Source organism: Esox lucius, chromosome 5 (assembly GCF_011004845.1).
Source record: "Esox lucius isolate fEsoLuc1 chromosome 5, fEsoLuc1.pri, whole genome shotgun sequence".
NCBI lineage: Eukaryota > Metazoa > Chordata > Actinopteri > Esociformes > Esocidae > Esox > Esox lucius.
In genome coordinates this window covers 6,267,501-6,280,663 of record NC_047573.1, presented here as the reverse complement: position 1 = coordinate 6,280,663, position 13,163 = coordinate 6,267,501, and the positions used below count along the sequence as shown (strand labels likewise).

The 13,163-nt window shown below is 45.2% G+C and overlaps 1 protein-coding gene across 15 annotated transcripts in view; it reads right to left on the bottom strand.

The window, feature by feature from the left end:
• Nucleotides 1-13,163, bottom strand: part of adgrb3 (adhesion G protein-coupled receptor B3) — a 195,366-nt gene that overhangs the window by 156,138 nt on the left and 26,065 nt on the right. The window lies entirely within an intron of this gene.

Here is a 13,163-nt window from a genome sequence, read left to right as displayed (position 1 = left end):
CTCTGCCTCCCTACCGCAGTCCCAGTGACATCTCCAGGGACCGGGAACAGGCTATTCATAGAATAATAGGAGATATAAAGACAGTTTGGTTTCAAAATTAAAAAAGGAATATCTTAACCGCTGCTCCAGCCGTCACAAAATTGACCACACATTTTGTTCTTCCTAAGCAGGACGTCTGTTTAGCAACCTGTTGTTATTTTACAGTGGGACAAGTTGTGCTGAAATAGGCTCCAGAACCTATAGCACATCAACGTTAATGTTGTTGAAATTCAGTATAAAAACTGAAAAATGTATACAGAAATAAATCTATAAAATTATTCATCGTAAATATCTTGTAGATTCTGTGTTTCCAAAACACCATAATATTATCACTTACTATCAAATTTCTAAACAATAATTCTACCATATCAGAATGTGTCCGGGCATTGTCAGTTTCCTGGGTCTTTTGACATGGATCTGGCCAACACTTTACCATGTATGGTTCACTAATACCTGCCTAATTTCACATGAGGCCCTTAGTAACATTAGTCTCTGACGTCATGCGCAACAAATCTAATGAAAAGTGTCACAATAGTCAGCATGCTTTACTGATACAGTGTCCGCATCCAAAATGGACCACAGTTCCTTACAGCGTTTAGTGCAAAACATTTTAACCAGAATTGGTTGGAAGTTGTGCACTGTGTAGGGAATATATTGCAATTTGGGCTGCCCCCCAGGTCCTTAATTGGGGTAAGATGGGCTGCCCCCCAGGTCCTTAATTGGGGTAAGATGGGCTGCCCCCCAGGTCCTTAATTGGGGTAAGATGGGCTGCCCCCCAGGTCCTTAATTGGGGTAGGTTGGGCTGCCCCCCAGGTCCTTAATTGGGGTAAGATGGGCTGCCCCCCAGGTCCTTAATAGGGGTAGGTTGGGCTGCCCCCCAGGTCCTTAATTGGGGTAAGATGGGCTGCCCCCCAGGTCCTTTATTGGGGTAGGTTGGGCTGCCCCCCAGGTCCTTAATTGGGGTAAGATGGGCTGCCCCCCAGGACCTTAATTGGGGTAAGTTGCATTGCTGCACAAACAATTTGAAATTGTAGAGCATCCATTGCACGTATAAATAAATACACAGCTGACCATCTATCATCAAAGTCCTTTGACGATAGCTGTCTCCAATCACATTGTAAAATAAATTAAAATAATAAAAATAAAACACAAGAAAAAAGGAGAAAATAAAACACACTACAAAAAGAAAATAGAAAACAAAAGGAAAATAACAAAATAGCAGTTATCCCCTTCTTTTCGGAGTCCTGTGGAATTCATTTTCCATACAACCTGACAGTGGAATATACGTCCCAACTCAACATACTATACAAACATAATCTGTTTGTCCAGCCTTACAGAAGATCTGTGATGTAGTCTACAGACATCAGAAGGCAACCCAGTTCAGTTTCCTCAATCTTTCATTTAATCCTTTTTACAGCTTCGCAGGAAGCCAATGTTATAATGTTTAATTCTAGTAAAACCATCCCCATATGCATATTTTATAACATATAGTTGTTTATAGTGGTAGAGTGTCACCTTAAATGTCAGGTCGGAGGAAGGTGAGAATAGGACTGTCAATATCACTTGGCTCAAGTGGGCAGGGTGGGTCGGCCTTACTTCCTTTCCATCTGTGCTGAACCCCACGATTCATAATTCATTGGCTGATATCAAAAGGGTAACAGTTCCAAAACGTGTCCTAACCAGCCAAGCAGAGTCAAGGCCAAGGAAAGTGTGTAACCCAAACTGACAGCCCATAAGCTATTTCAAATCAATCCAATTCAGTGAACTTTTAGCTCCTGAGAGGGAACTTCATGACCCGTCCTGAAGGTTTTTACTTGCGTTGATTAGGTAATAAATGTCTCACTATATGTTACGATTATGTGGTAAAATTATATGGTAGTTTATTTAGGAGACTTTTTATGTGTGTTTGTGTGTATGTTGGTGATTGGTAAATGTATGCATTCGTAGACATTCATGGTGAACAAACACCCTCGCTCCACTTTATTGAACATAGCTCCACACTGCACTGCCAGTCCAACCCAGACCCAATTGGATCAGAGTGATAAAAATATATATGTCAATTTGATGGGAGTGAGAGGTCTCTTTCAATGGAAATAAGACTAATGCTTTCTTCCTCCCTTCCATCCCATTTTTTATCTGTGTTGTGTTTCAACCTTTTGAAAAAAAACCACGCTTGTCCTGTGGATTTGATTACCTGTTTCAGTAGGTGTTTCGGGGGGACCGCTGTTCAAATTCTTGTGATTTGGTGCACGCTTCCCCTTCAGTCGACGTCTTTCAGAAGGAATATTTGAATGTTGGATGTAGTAACACGGACAGAGGACATGGCGTTACAAGGAACAAACAACAGGCCAGGATCAGAGGTAGCTATTCACACATGAGTTCAGATGAAGTTTGAAATACTTCGTCATACTCTTTCAAGGTGCCGGACTGCGCGTTCCCGGCAAAGCAGAATCAGTCCCACCGTTTCACCCACAACCCCCAACACTGCCTGCCCGGCCTCTCTGGACAGAGGCGAGGAAAACCAGCAACGGTCAAAACCTGAAAACTAGCCGAAACCTGTTGGTGGCTAACTCATCTATTGCGTGTTGAGCGTCTGAACATTTGGATGTTTACTTTCAGCGTGTTGGAGAATCAAGCCAACACTGACATAAGCGGATGGGTGGGGATTTGTTTCTCCGGCTGGTCCCGGCTCTTGAATAATTAAATGGGTTTGGCAAGACATGCTCGGCTCCCTCTCCTTCAGGAGAGGGGAGAAGAAGACAGGACGTATTCCACACCACCACAGAACGTGAGGCGAATCTGAACACAGGGAGAGGTGTGTCCCAAATGGTTCACTCTTCCCTGTATAATGCTCTGATTTTCACCAGACAACCCATGGTGCCCTGGTCAAAGCAGAGCACTATGTAGGTGACAGGACATCATTTGGGACATTTCTAGACAGCCCTTGCTTTGTACATTACGGATAAGAAAAGATAGTCACTGAAGCAAACAAACCACGCTTTCAGACTTAAGTTTCACCAATGAGTTAATGTTGGGTTCGGTTCAGAAAAAGTCTGAATCTAGGCCATGGACTGGACCGGTCTGGTCGTCTGGGTGTCAGTGTGAGGACTGGTCTGGTCTGGTCATCTGGGTGTCAGGCTGGGTCTAGGCCGTGGACTGGACTAATCTGGTCGTCTGGGTGACAAGCTGGGTCTAGGCCGTGGTGTAAGGTCTGGTCTGGTCGTCTGGGTTACAGGCTGGGTCTAGGCCGTGGTGTGAGGACTGGTCCGGTCTGGTCATCTGGGTGACAGGCTGGGTCCAGGTGGGAGGCTGGGGCAACCTGTATGTTCCCTTCCATTCATGGCAGTGTTCAGTCAGCCCAAGTCCCCCCCAGGCCACACACCTGACATGTCAAGCACAGACACAATCCGTCCTCCCATCCACTATCCACGCAAGCCTGAATACAAACACACACACGCTGCTTCTTTCACCATAACCCCCCCCCCCCCCCCCCACCAAAAAAACCTGCTGGAGGCTCGATAAATAAATCAAATATTTTGTAAGGAAGGACGAATGGAATGGAAACACTGACACCACGCACACAGACACACACACACACACACACACCACACACACCACACACGGAGAAACGCGCAGCTCAGGCAGGGCATATGTAGGACAGAACAGGGTACGGCCCAAACCTCACACTCTTTACCTCTCTGGGGAATGGAGGACAAACATTCCGTTTGCTCCCGCAATGATTTGTTGTTGACAAGTGGTCCCCTCACAGTGGTGATGTTGGCGATAGCCCCGCGAAACAAATCAAATCGAACAAAAAAAAAAAGTGTTTGTTTTCATTTGTTTTACATTCAACACAAAACAGCACTCACAAGCTCACGCTAGGCGTCTCAGCCCCCCCCCCCCCCCCCCGACACTCTGGGGTGTAGAACACAAACAAAACCCTAAAGACAAAAAGAAAAGTTCAACACTCCCATCAAGCCACGGGAAAAGGCACACAATTAGCTCGTTTCCGTGAGCAGATTTCAAATCAGAGATCTCTTCTCATTCAGTAAGACGGTATGACTCACATGCACAAGCGCACACGCACGCAAACTCACACACTGTCACAGACACACGTGCACAACATTATTTTGAAGGGGATGTTGATCTGCCTGCAACGCTCCACCATTCATAATGTAGGACCCTAACACGCACTCTGCCCGTGCACGTTCATGCATTACCACAACCGCCGGCTCAGGCTAAACACTGTTCACGCTCCTCCATCTCCATCTCTGCCAGATAAAGAGGTAGACAGCTGTTATCCACTCTATCGATTGGTTCGTTCAGAAATGAGAAGCTAAAAGCACATTTGCGCATTGTGTCTGTTTGTACGTGTGTGCTAGTGTGTGTGTGTGTTTGTTTGTTTGTGCGAGCGTACGTGTGCTAAAAGCACAGTGTTAAACAATTTGTGGATTCTGGCAGTCGGAAGATAATGGGCTTTTTCTGATGAAATGGAAAAACAGGTGGGAACAGATAGAAAATGTATGAAAGACGAAGCGGTTAATCTCGTCAGGTCACCTGAAGGACACAAACAGGTTTCTCCTGGAGATTACAATCAGTGACGGAATCCCAACAGACACACCATTCCACATACCATGAACTGCTTCCCACCATGGTCCAACCAGGTACTATTTGGTAGGCAGAACGGCATGTTGTTTATATGATTTGACCCTTGATTTCCAGACTGCGATTCCATATGGTCCTGGTTAAAACCAGTCGATAAAGCATCGCTGATTCCACAGCTGAACACTGCAAGAGGTCAGTTCAGGCTTACAGAGATTCGGAGAAAATGTAAAGTCATGTTGTTTTTCGTCCCAAGCTGAGACATAAAAGGACACCATACGCCTAGGCAATTATGTCTGTCTAAAATGGTATTACTTTTGACAGGGGCCATAAAGGCATTGGTCTCCTCTATTTCATCAGCTTCTAGCCTCTATCCCTCTCTCCTCTATTTAATAAGATTCTAGCCTCCACCCTCTCTCCTCTGTTTAATCAGGTTCTAGCCTCCACCCTCTTCCCTCTATTTAATCAGGTTCTAGCTTGCACCCTCTCTCCTCTATTTAATCAGGTTCTAGCCTCCACCTTCGCTCCTCTATTTTATCAGCTTCTAGCCTCCATCCCTCTCTCCTCTGTTGAATCAGGTTCTAGACTCCACCCTCTTTCCTCTATTTAATCAGGTTCTAGCTTCCACCCTCTCTCCTCTATTTAATCAGGTACTAGCTTCCACCCTCTCTCCTCTATTTAATCAGGTTCTAGCCTCCACCCTCTCTCCTCTATTTAATCAGGTTCTAGCTTCCACCCTCTCTCCTCTGTTGAATCAGGTTCTAGACTCCACCCTCTCTCCTCTATTTAATCAGGTTCTAGCTTCCACCCTCTCTCCTCTATTTAATCAGGTTCTAGCCTCCACCCTCTCTCCTCTATTTAATCAGGTTCTGGCCTCCACCCTCTCTCCTCTATTTAATCAGGTTCTAGCCTCCACCCTCTCTCCTCTATTTAATCAGGTTCTAGCCTCCACCCTCTCTCCTCTATTTAATCAGGTTCTAACCTCCACCCTCTCTCCTCTATTTAATCAGGTTCTAACCTCCACCCTCTCTCCTCTATTTAATCAGCTTCTAGCCTCCACTCTCTCTCCTCTGTTGAATCAGGTTCTAGCCTCCATCCCTCTCTCCTCTATTTAATCAGGTTCTAGACTCCATCCCTCTCTCCTCTTTCCTTTATTTAATCAGGTTCTAGCCTCCACCCTCTCTCCTGTATTTAATCAGGTTCTAGGCTCCACCCTCCCTCCTCTATTTAATCAGGTTCTAGCCTCCACCCTCTCTCCTGTATTTAATCAGGTTCTAGCCTCCACCCTCTCTCCTCTATTTAATCAGGTTCTAGCCTCCACCCTCTCTCTTCTATTTAATCAGGTTCTAGCCTTCACCCTCTCTCCTCTGTTTAATCAGGTTCTAGCCTCCACCCTCTCTCCTGTATTTAATCAGGTTCTAGACTCCATCCCTCTCTCCTCTTTCCTTTATTTAATCAGGTTCTAGCCTCCACCCTCTCTCCTGTATTTAATCAGGTTCTTGGCTCCACCCTCCCTCCTCTATTTAATCAGGTTCTAGCCTCCACCCTCTCTCCTCTATTTAATCAGGTTCTGGCCTCCACCCACTCTCCTCTATTTAATCAGGTTCTAGCCTCCACCCTCTCTCCTCTATTTAATCAGGTTCTAGCCTCCACCCTCTCTCCTCTATTTAATCAGGTTCTAGCCTCCACCCTCTCTCCTCTGTTTAATCAGGTTCTAGCCTCCACCCTCTCTCCTCTATTTAATCAGGTTCTAAACTCCATCCCTCTCTCCTCTTTCCTTTATTTAATCAGGTTCTAGCCTCCACCCTCTCTCCTCCATTCTCTCAGTCCGTAGCAGTGTCTCTGTGGGGATAGAGCAGGTCTCCAGTAGGCTGTAATTCATTAAACCTCTCGCCCACTCTTTAGAGCTGTACCAGTAACGTATGTCACTGTTGATACAGCTCAAAGAAATAAGTGACTCATGAGCCATGCAAATGACATCCAGGTGTGCCGACAGACATCATGTTCCTCTGCAGGAGGAAGGGTTCTAGTGGAATGGACCTTATGGACTGTACGCTGAGGCGTAAAGTGTGTGTGGATACAGTATTAGTACAATAAAGTGTGAAGAGTGAAGCATGTACAGTTTAGTTACCAGCTGAGATACACCCTGACGTGAGGGAAACCTTTGATTAAACATCCCCTCCCTACATCATGCACACACACACACACACACACACACATACATCCACATACACATGTAGACCACATAACCACACCCACAGACACACTAAAACCCCTGACCTCCGCTCCAGGCAGTATTTTTCCGCCACCATTCCACCTAGACAGGAAATAGCTAACTGACACCGGGGTCAAAGGTGTTTGGGTCGGATGATGATGTGTCCATGTTGACCTCAGGAGGCCGGTTCAGCGGGCCAGCTCAGAAGGCCAATTCCATAAATAACACAAACAGATGGTTCCGCTCAGCTCTCTGGCGGCCAACCTTTAACACTCTGAGATGACTGACGTGTGAAGAAAGAATCACTGAGTGTAGTGGTGGAAGGAAGATGATGCATCAATGGAACCCCTCCTCAGAAAATGAGACAGGACTACAGCAAGAAACGGAAGATGGAACCCCTCCTCAGAAAATGAGACAGGACTACAGCAAGAAACGGAAGATGGAACCCCTCCTCAGAAAATGAGACAGGACTACAGCAAGAAACGGAAGATGGAACCCCTCCTCAGAAAATGAGACAGGACTACAGCAAGAAACGGAAGATGGAACCCCTCCTCAGAAAATGAGACAGGACTACAGCAAGAAACGGAAGATGGAACCCCTCCTCAGAAAATGAGACAGGACTACAGCAAGAAACGGAAGATGGAACCCCTCCTCAGAAAATGAGACAGGACTACAGCAAGAAACGGAAGATGGAACCCCTCCTCAGAAAATGAGACAAGACTACAGCAAGAAACGGAAGATGGAACCCCTCCTCAGAAAATGAGACAGGACTACAGCAAGAAACGGAAGATGGAACCCCTCCTCAGAAAATGAGACAGGACTACAGCAAGAAACGGAAGATGGAACCCCTCCTCAGAAAATGAGACAGGACTACAGAAAGAAACGGAAGATGGAACCCCTCCTCAGAAAATGAGACAAGACTACAGCAAGAAACGGAAGATGGAACCCCTCCTCAGAAAATGAGACAGGACTACAGCAAGAAACGGAAGATGGAACCCCTCCTCAGAAAATGAGACAGGACTACAGCAAGAAATGGAAGATGGAACCCCTCCTCAGAAAATGAGACAGGACTACAGCAAGAAACGGAAGATGGAACCCCTCCTCAGAAAATGAGACAGGACTACAGCAAGAAACGGAAGATGGAACCCCTCCTCAGAAAATGAGACAGGACTACAGAAAGAAACGGAAGATGGAACCCCTCCTCAGAAAATGAGACAGGACTACAGCAAGAAACAGAAGATGGAACCCCTCAGAAAATGAGACAAGACTACAGCAAGAAACGGAAGATGGAACCCCTCCACAGAAAATGAGACAGGACTACAGCAAGAAACGGAAGATGGAACCCCTCCTCAGAAAATGAGACAGGACTACAGCAAGAAATAGAAGGTGGAACCCCTCCTCATAAAATGAGACAGGACTACAGCAAGAAATAAAAGATGGAACCCCTTTCTCAGAAAATGAGACAGGACTACAGCACGAAACAGATGGAACCCCTCCACAGAAAATGAGACAGGACTACACCAAGAAACAGAAGGAAGATTATTAGCGTGACCAACATAAGCTACTTCCTGACTCTTTCATTTATTTCACAAACCTTCCTTCACACCTCCAATTTCCTCCAGTGTGTGTGTGTGTTTGTAGATGCATGCAAGAACGTGGGTGTTTGTATACAGAAGATTGTATGTTTGTGTTTGTGCATGAATGTGTGTGTGTGTGTACTCATCCTGCCAAATGGCAGCGCTTCCTCTCACTCTCCCCACTCTAATCCGCTCCATCCCTTCTCTTCCCCTTGTCACCTCACATCACAGAAGAAAGCTGCAATTATTGCACTTCACTAACTGTTGAGAAAACACCACAACAGCCAAACTGTCGCCCTCCTCCTCCCTCCCTCCCTCCACTCTCCTTCTCCCATCCTCCTCTCTTCTTCTCCCTCCCTCCACTCTCCTCCTCCCTCCCTCCACTCTCCTTCTCCCATCCTCCTCTCTTCTTCTCCCTCCCTCCACTCTCCTCCTCGCTACCTCCACTCTCCTCCTCGCTACCTCCACTCTGATTCTCCCTCCCTCCACTCTCCTTCTCCCATCCTCCACTCTTCTCCTCCCATCCTCCACTCTCCTCCTCCCTCCCTCCCTTCTTTCTCCGTCCCCTCTACCTATGCCTCTCTCTTTTTCCACCCTCCCCTCCCCTTGCTGTCTCTTTCTCCTTGTCTCATTCTCTTCCCTCTATTACGCATTCCCTCCCCATATCTCCCATACTCTCTTTATCCCCCTGGGAAGTCAGGATGGTATAGTGTTCTGAGAATGGGAGCACTGTCAGTTGACCTTAGGGACAACTGAGTCTCAACAGAAGTGAGAACTCGGTTCTGGGGGTACCTGCTACATGACATCTTCGGTCCTGTTGCCTAGGAATGTGGAGGAATGGGGGCGGAGCATGCCACAGTGGGGCAAACACCCAATAGGTTACTTCAGCTGTCACTCGTGCCTCAAACGGCCCGAAACCTACTGGCCATTTTGGCGCTGGAAAAAAAAACGGGTTCCCTGAGTTTCATTGCAGTGCATCAAATTGTTGCTCTAAATTCTTTTTGAAAAGAAATACTCTTTGTCCTTGTTAATGTTGGCTTGTTAAGATAATTTTTTAATCTACTACTTTTAATCAAGGCAGGAAGATGGCGATGTACTTAATTGTGCGCTAAACAAGATCTGTTAGGGTGGAATTAAATCAACATATTGTTGTAATTAGTTTATAATTATGCTACACATCTAATTATACTATACTTGAAGTCTTAATCATAAATCCTTCCTCATTTTTCTTAAGGAGACAAATTGTTTTGTAAACGTGATTATTTTTCTGTAAACGTGATTATAAAAATTTTGTTAACTTTTTGCTGTTGCGATGTCTGCGAAGCAAACACGCTTCATTCCGTCCAGTGAACAGCCCTTCACATTACTCTAACTACCTCACTCAAAATTGGCTTTCAAATACTAGCGCAAAATCCAATATTTTCCTCAAAGCTCTTAAAATACAGATAGCATTTTGTCAATTTTCTTTAACACTTTGAAAACCATAGTCTACATTTTAAAGGAACATCCTTCATATGATAACAGGCCCTTCCCCAAAAAACCTTCAATGATCTGAACAACAGGCTCCACTTCCCTATTCAGTTTAAAACACTGAATTTACTGTCATGTTTTCTTCAGGGTGCCGTACTGAGCCTTTTTTTCCTGCGCGTGTCTGATCAATTTTTAAGCAACGGTTGCCATGGCAACCAATATTTTTTAATATTACCAGAGCAACTGAGGGCTGTTGCATACTTGAACCTTAAATTCACAGGCAGTAAAAATGCTCATGATGAAAGACGCCTACAAAGTTACCATAAACATAATCTTTTATTTTACCGAACCTTTGTCTAATTTCAAATGTTGATATTTTCTCTTGTGGGAAACAGATAAATGGGAAATTAACTGAAATAATGGATTATTCTTCACATTGTCAACTGAAAGGAATATTGGCCAGACAACGAAGTGAAACCCAGTCCAGTCTGACAATACTGCCGCTCGGGAAATTGGTTGAATCGTGAACAAATGCAGCAAGTTTGTCAAAACGGCAAACGCAAGAAATTACTGGCATGACTTGTTGGTAGTGGTTTTATAATTTAGAGTCTGAAAAGCAGCACATATGAGATGGGAGAGAGGAAGAGGGAAGATGGGAGGGAGAGAGGAAGAGGGAAGATGGGAGGGAGAGAGGAAGAGATGAAGGAGGGGGTGCATCTGAATAGAAGTATGTTTGTGTCACAACGAGGGTTCTTGACATGTGTCACCAGCAGAGGCCTAAAATACATCTCTTATAAAGGACACACAGATACACATACCTACACACACACACACACACACACACACACATGCACAAAATGACAGACACATTCCTACACACTCAAAATGAAAGACACGCATTCCGACACACACAAAAACAAGTGACACACCTACCTACACTCACACACAGAACCACGGACACATACATACATACACGCACACAAAAACAGACACACACACACACCCACCAGCCCTGGCCTTGTCTACAAACACAGACACACACCCCGGCACAAAACCCCAGACACACAGACCCATACCCAACCTTCTCAACACACACAAACACAACCTGACAGAAAACCAGACACACAGACTCATGCCTCCACACACACACAACCTGAAACAAAACAACAGATATACACACTCACCCCTCTGAACCCCCCCCCCCACACACACACACACACACACACACAGACACACACACACCACAGGCAGACACACACAACAAAATATCAAGGCTTTCTAAAGGTGTACTCCATACTTCTTAATAATCTACCCTAAATGAAAATGGCGAAGATACATGCTCTCCTGCCAAATTGGAGTTCATGACAACAGAAGATCAAACACTGTAAACACAATACCTGAAACAACTACATAATTCATTGGCATCAAATGACTGACCTTTTGTGGTGGAAAACTGCACATTTCAAAGCCACAAAATCAAAGCCTTCGCAAAGTGATTCATCCACACAAATAATGTATGAATGCGTCTGTCAGCAAAGTAATATGCCAGACTGCTAATATACAGATTCAATCAAGCCACTCATCAACCTAAAAGAGAGAAAACATGAAATAAACTGTTTCAAAATTAATGCTCAACACAAAGATTACAATTCAGGACGTTTTCGCAACGTTACTGCAATGCTGTATCACTGTCATTATGTCTAGGTTAGAGAGGGCTACGGTAAATAATTGGTTTTCTAAATGAAAGCTCTCAATATTCAAGCAATAAAATTCCTGAAACGATTCCATTGTAAGACGACTAAATTGATTTTTCTGCAAAGTAAATACGTTCAAGTTGCAGAAAGGTGGCAGAAAAAAATTTCATTCACCATTCATGTGAGCTTAGACTACACTTATTCACTCAGGATGAAAAGGGCTCCAACGCTGGTCCCACCACTACCGGAGGTGGGAATCTATGCATTAGTTGGCTGTGTCCCAAATTACGTCCTATTCCCTATAGATCAGTACTTTGAAAGGCTCTGGTCAGAAGCAGTACACTGTGTAGGGAAAGGGGTGCCATTTTGGACGCAGACCTCCTTTTATTGGCCGATCTCAGGCTCATAGCGGGATCCCTTACAGCAAATGTAAATGACCAGCCGGCCAGACTATGATGCGTGTGCAGAGTCCTGAATATTACACACACACATGTCACACACACATATACACACGTCACACACGCACACACACGTCTCACACACACGTCACACACACGTCACACACACACACATCACACACACACGTCACACAGCACAAACACATATAACACACCAAACACACAACACACACGTCACACAAACACACACACACACACACACTGGAGGAAATTGGAGGTGTGAAGGAAGGTTTGTGAAATAAATGAAAGAGTAGCTTATGTTAATTTAGTGCTAATTTAGCGCACAATTATACCAGTATGAGAGACCGACTGACCAGAAAAGTGTGGATCATATCATGCCAGTCTTTTCGCCATACTCAACGTGAGTGAGTTGAGTCATTGACGAGATCTATCTGTCAAATTTTTCGTCACCTATGGCTTGTGCTTTGGGAGAGTATCCACTGGGCTATACAGTGCATTGTCTCAGGGTAGTTAGTGGTCTTCTGATGTCGCTTTAGCTGTCTAGGGCATTTTTTATTTGTTTCTGCCTGGTTGGCCCTGCCTGGTTGGCCCTATCCTGATGTGTACTAGTGGGTCTTTGGGTCTCCCCATCAAAGAGCAAATAGGAATACCATGCCCTGTCTCTTTAATCCAGTTGCTAGGCTTAAGTTCCTATCCTCTTGACCTGGACTGGGACCTCAATGTCAACAATGTACGTGATATTTGCTAGCGTGGAGGAGATTACTGCCGTAAGGGGTGGGATTTACTGATGCTGGCGTAAACACATGTGTTCCAGGTTACTTCTGCAGGGGATCTCTGTGACAAACTGACAGGACATATTTGTATAGCCCTCAGAGTCCTGACGTTGGATGCTAAGGCTCTGACACACAGACACCCAGGACAACCACATATTCTGTGTGGGTTCAATGTCCCAGGGGGGAGCATGTCTCCTTATCTTTTTCTGACCCTTCTTATCCTGCACATTTCAAATATGACGAGGAAAAGTGAGAGGCAACGGCGATTAACGGTCCGTGCGTCAAATCCGAGGGTCATCCGAAAGTAAACACAAACCGCCGGGATATTGCACCACAGATCAGGAGTAATGCTCTATAAAACAAGCATGGGGCCC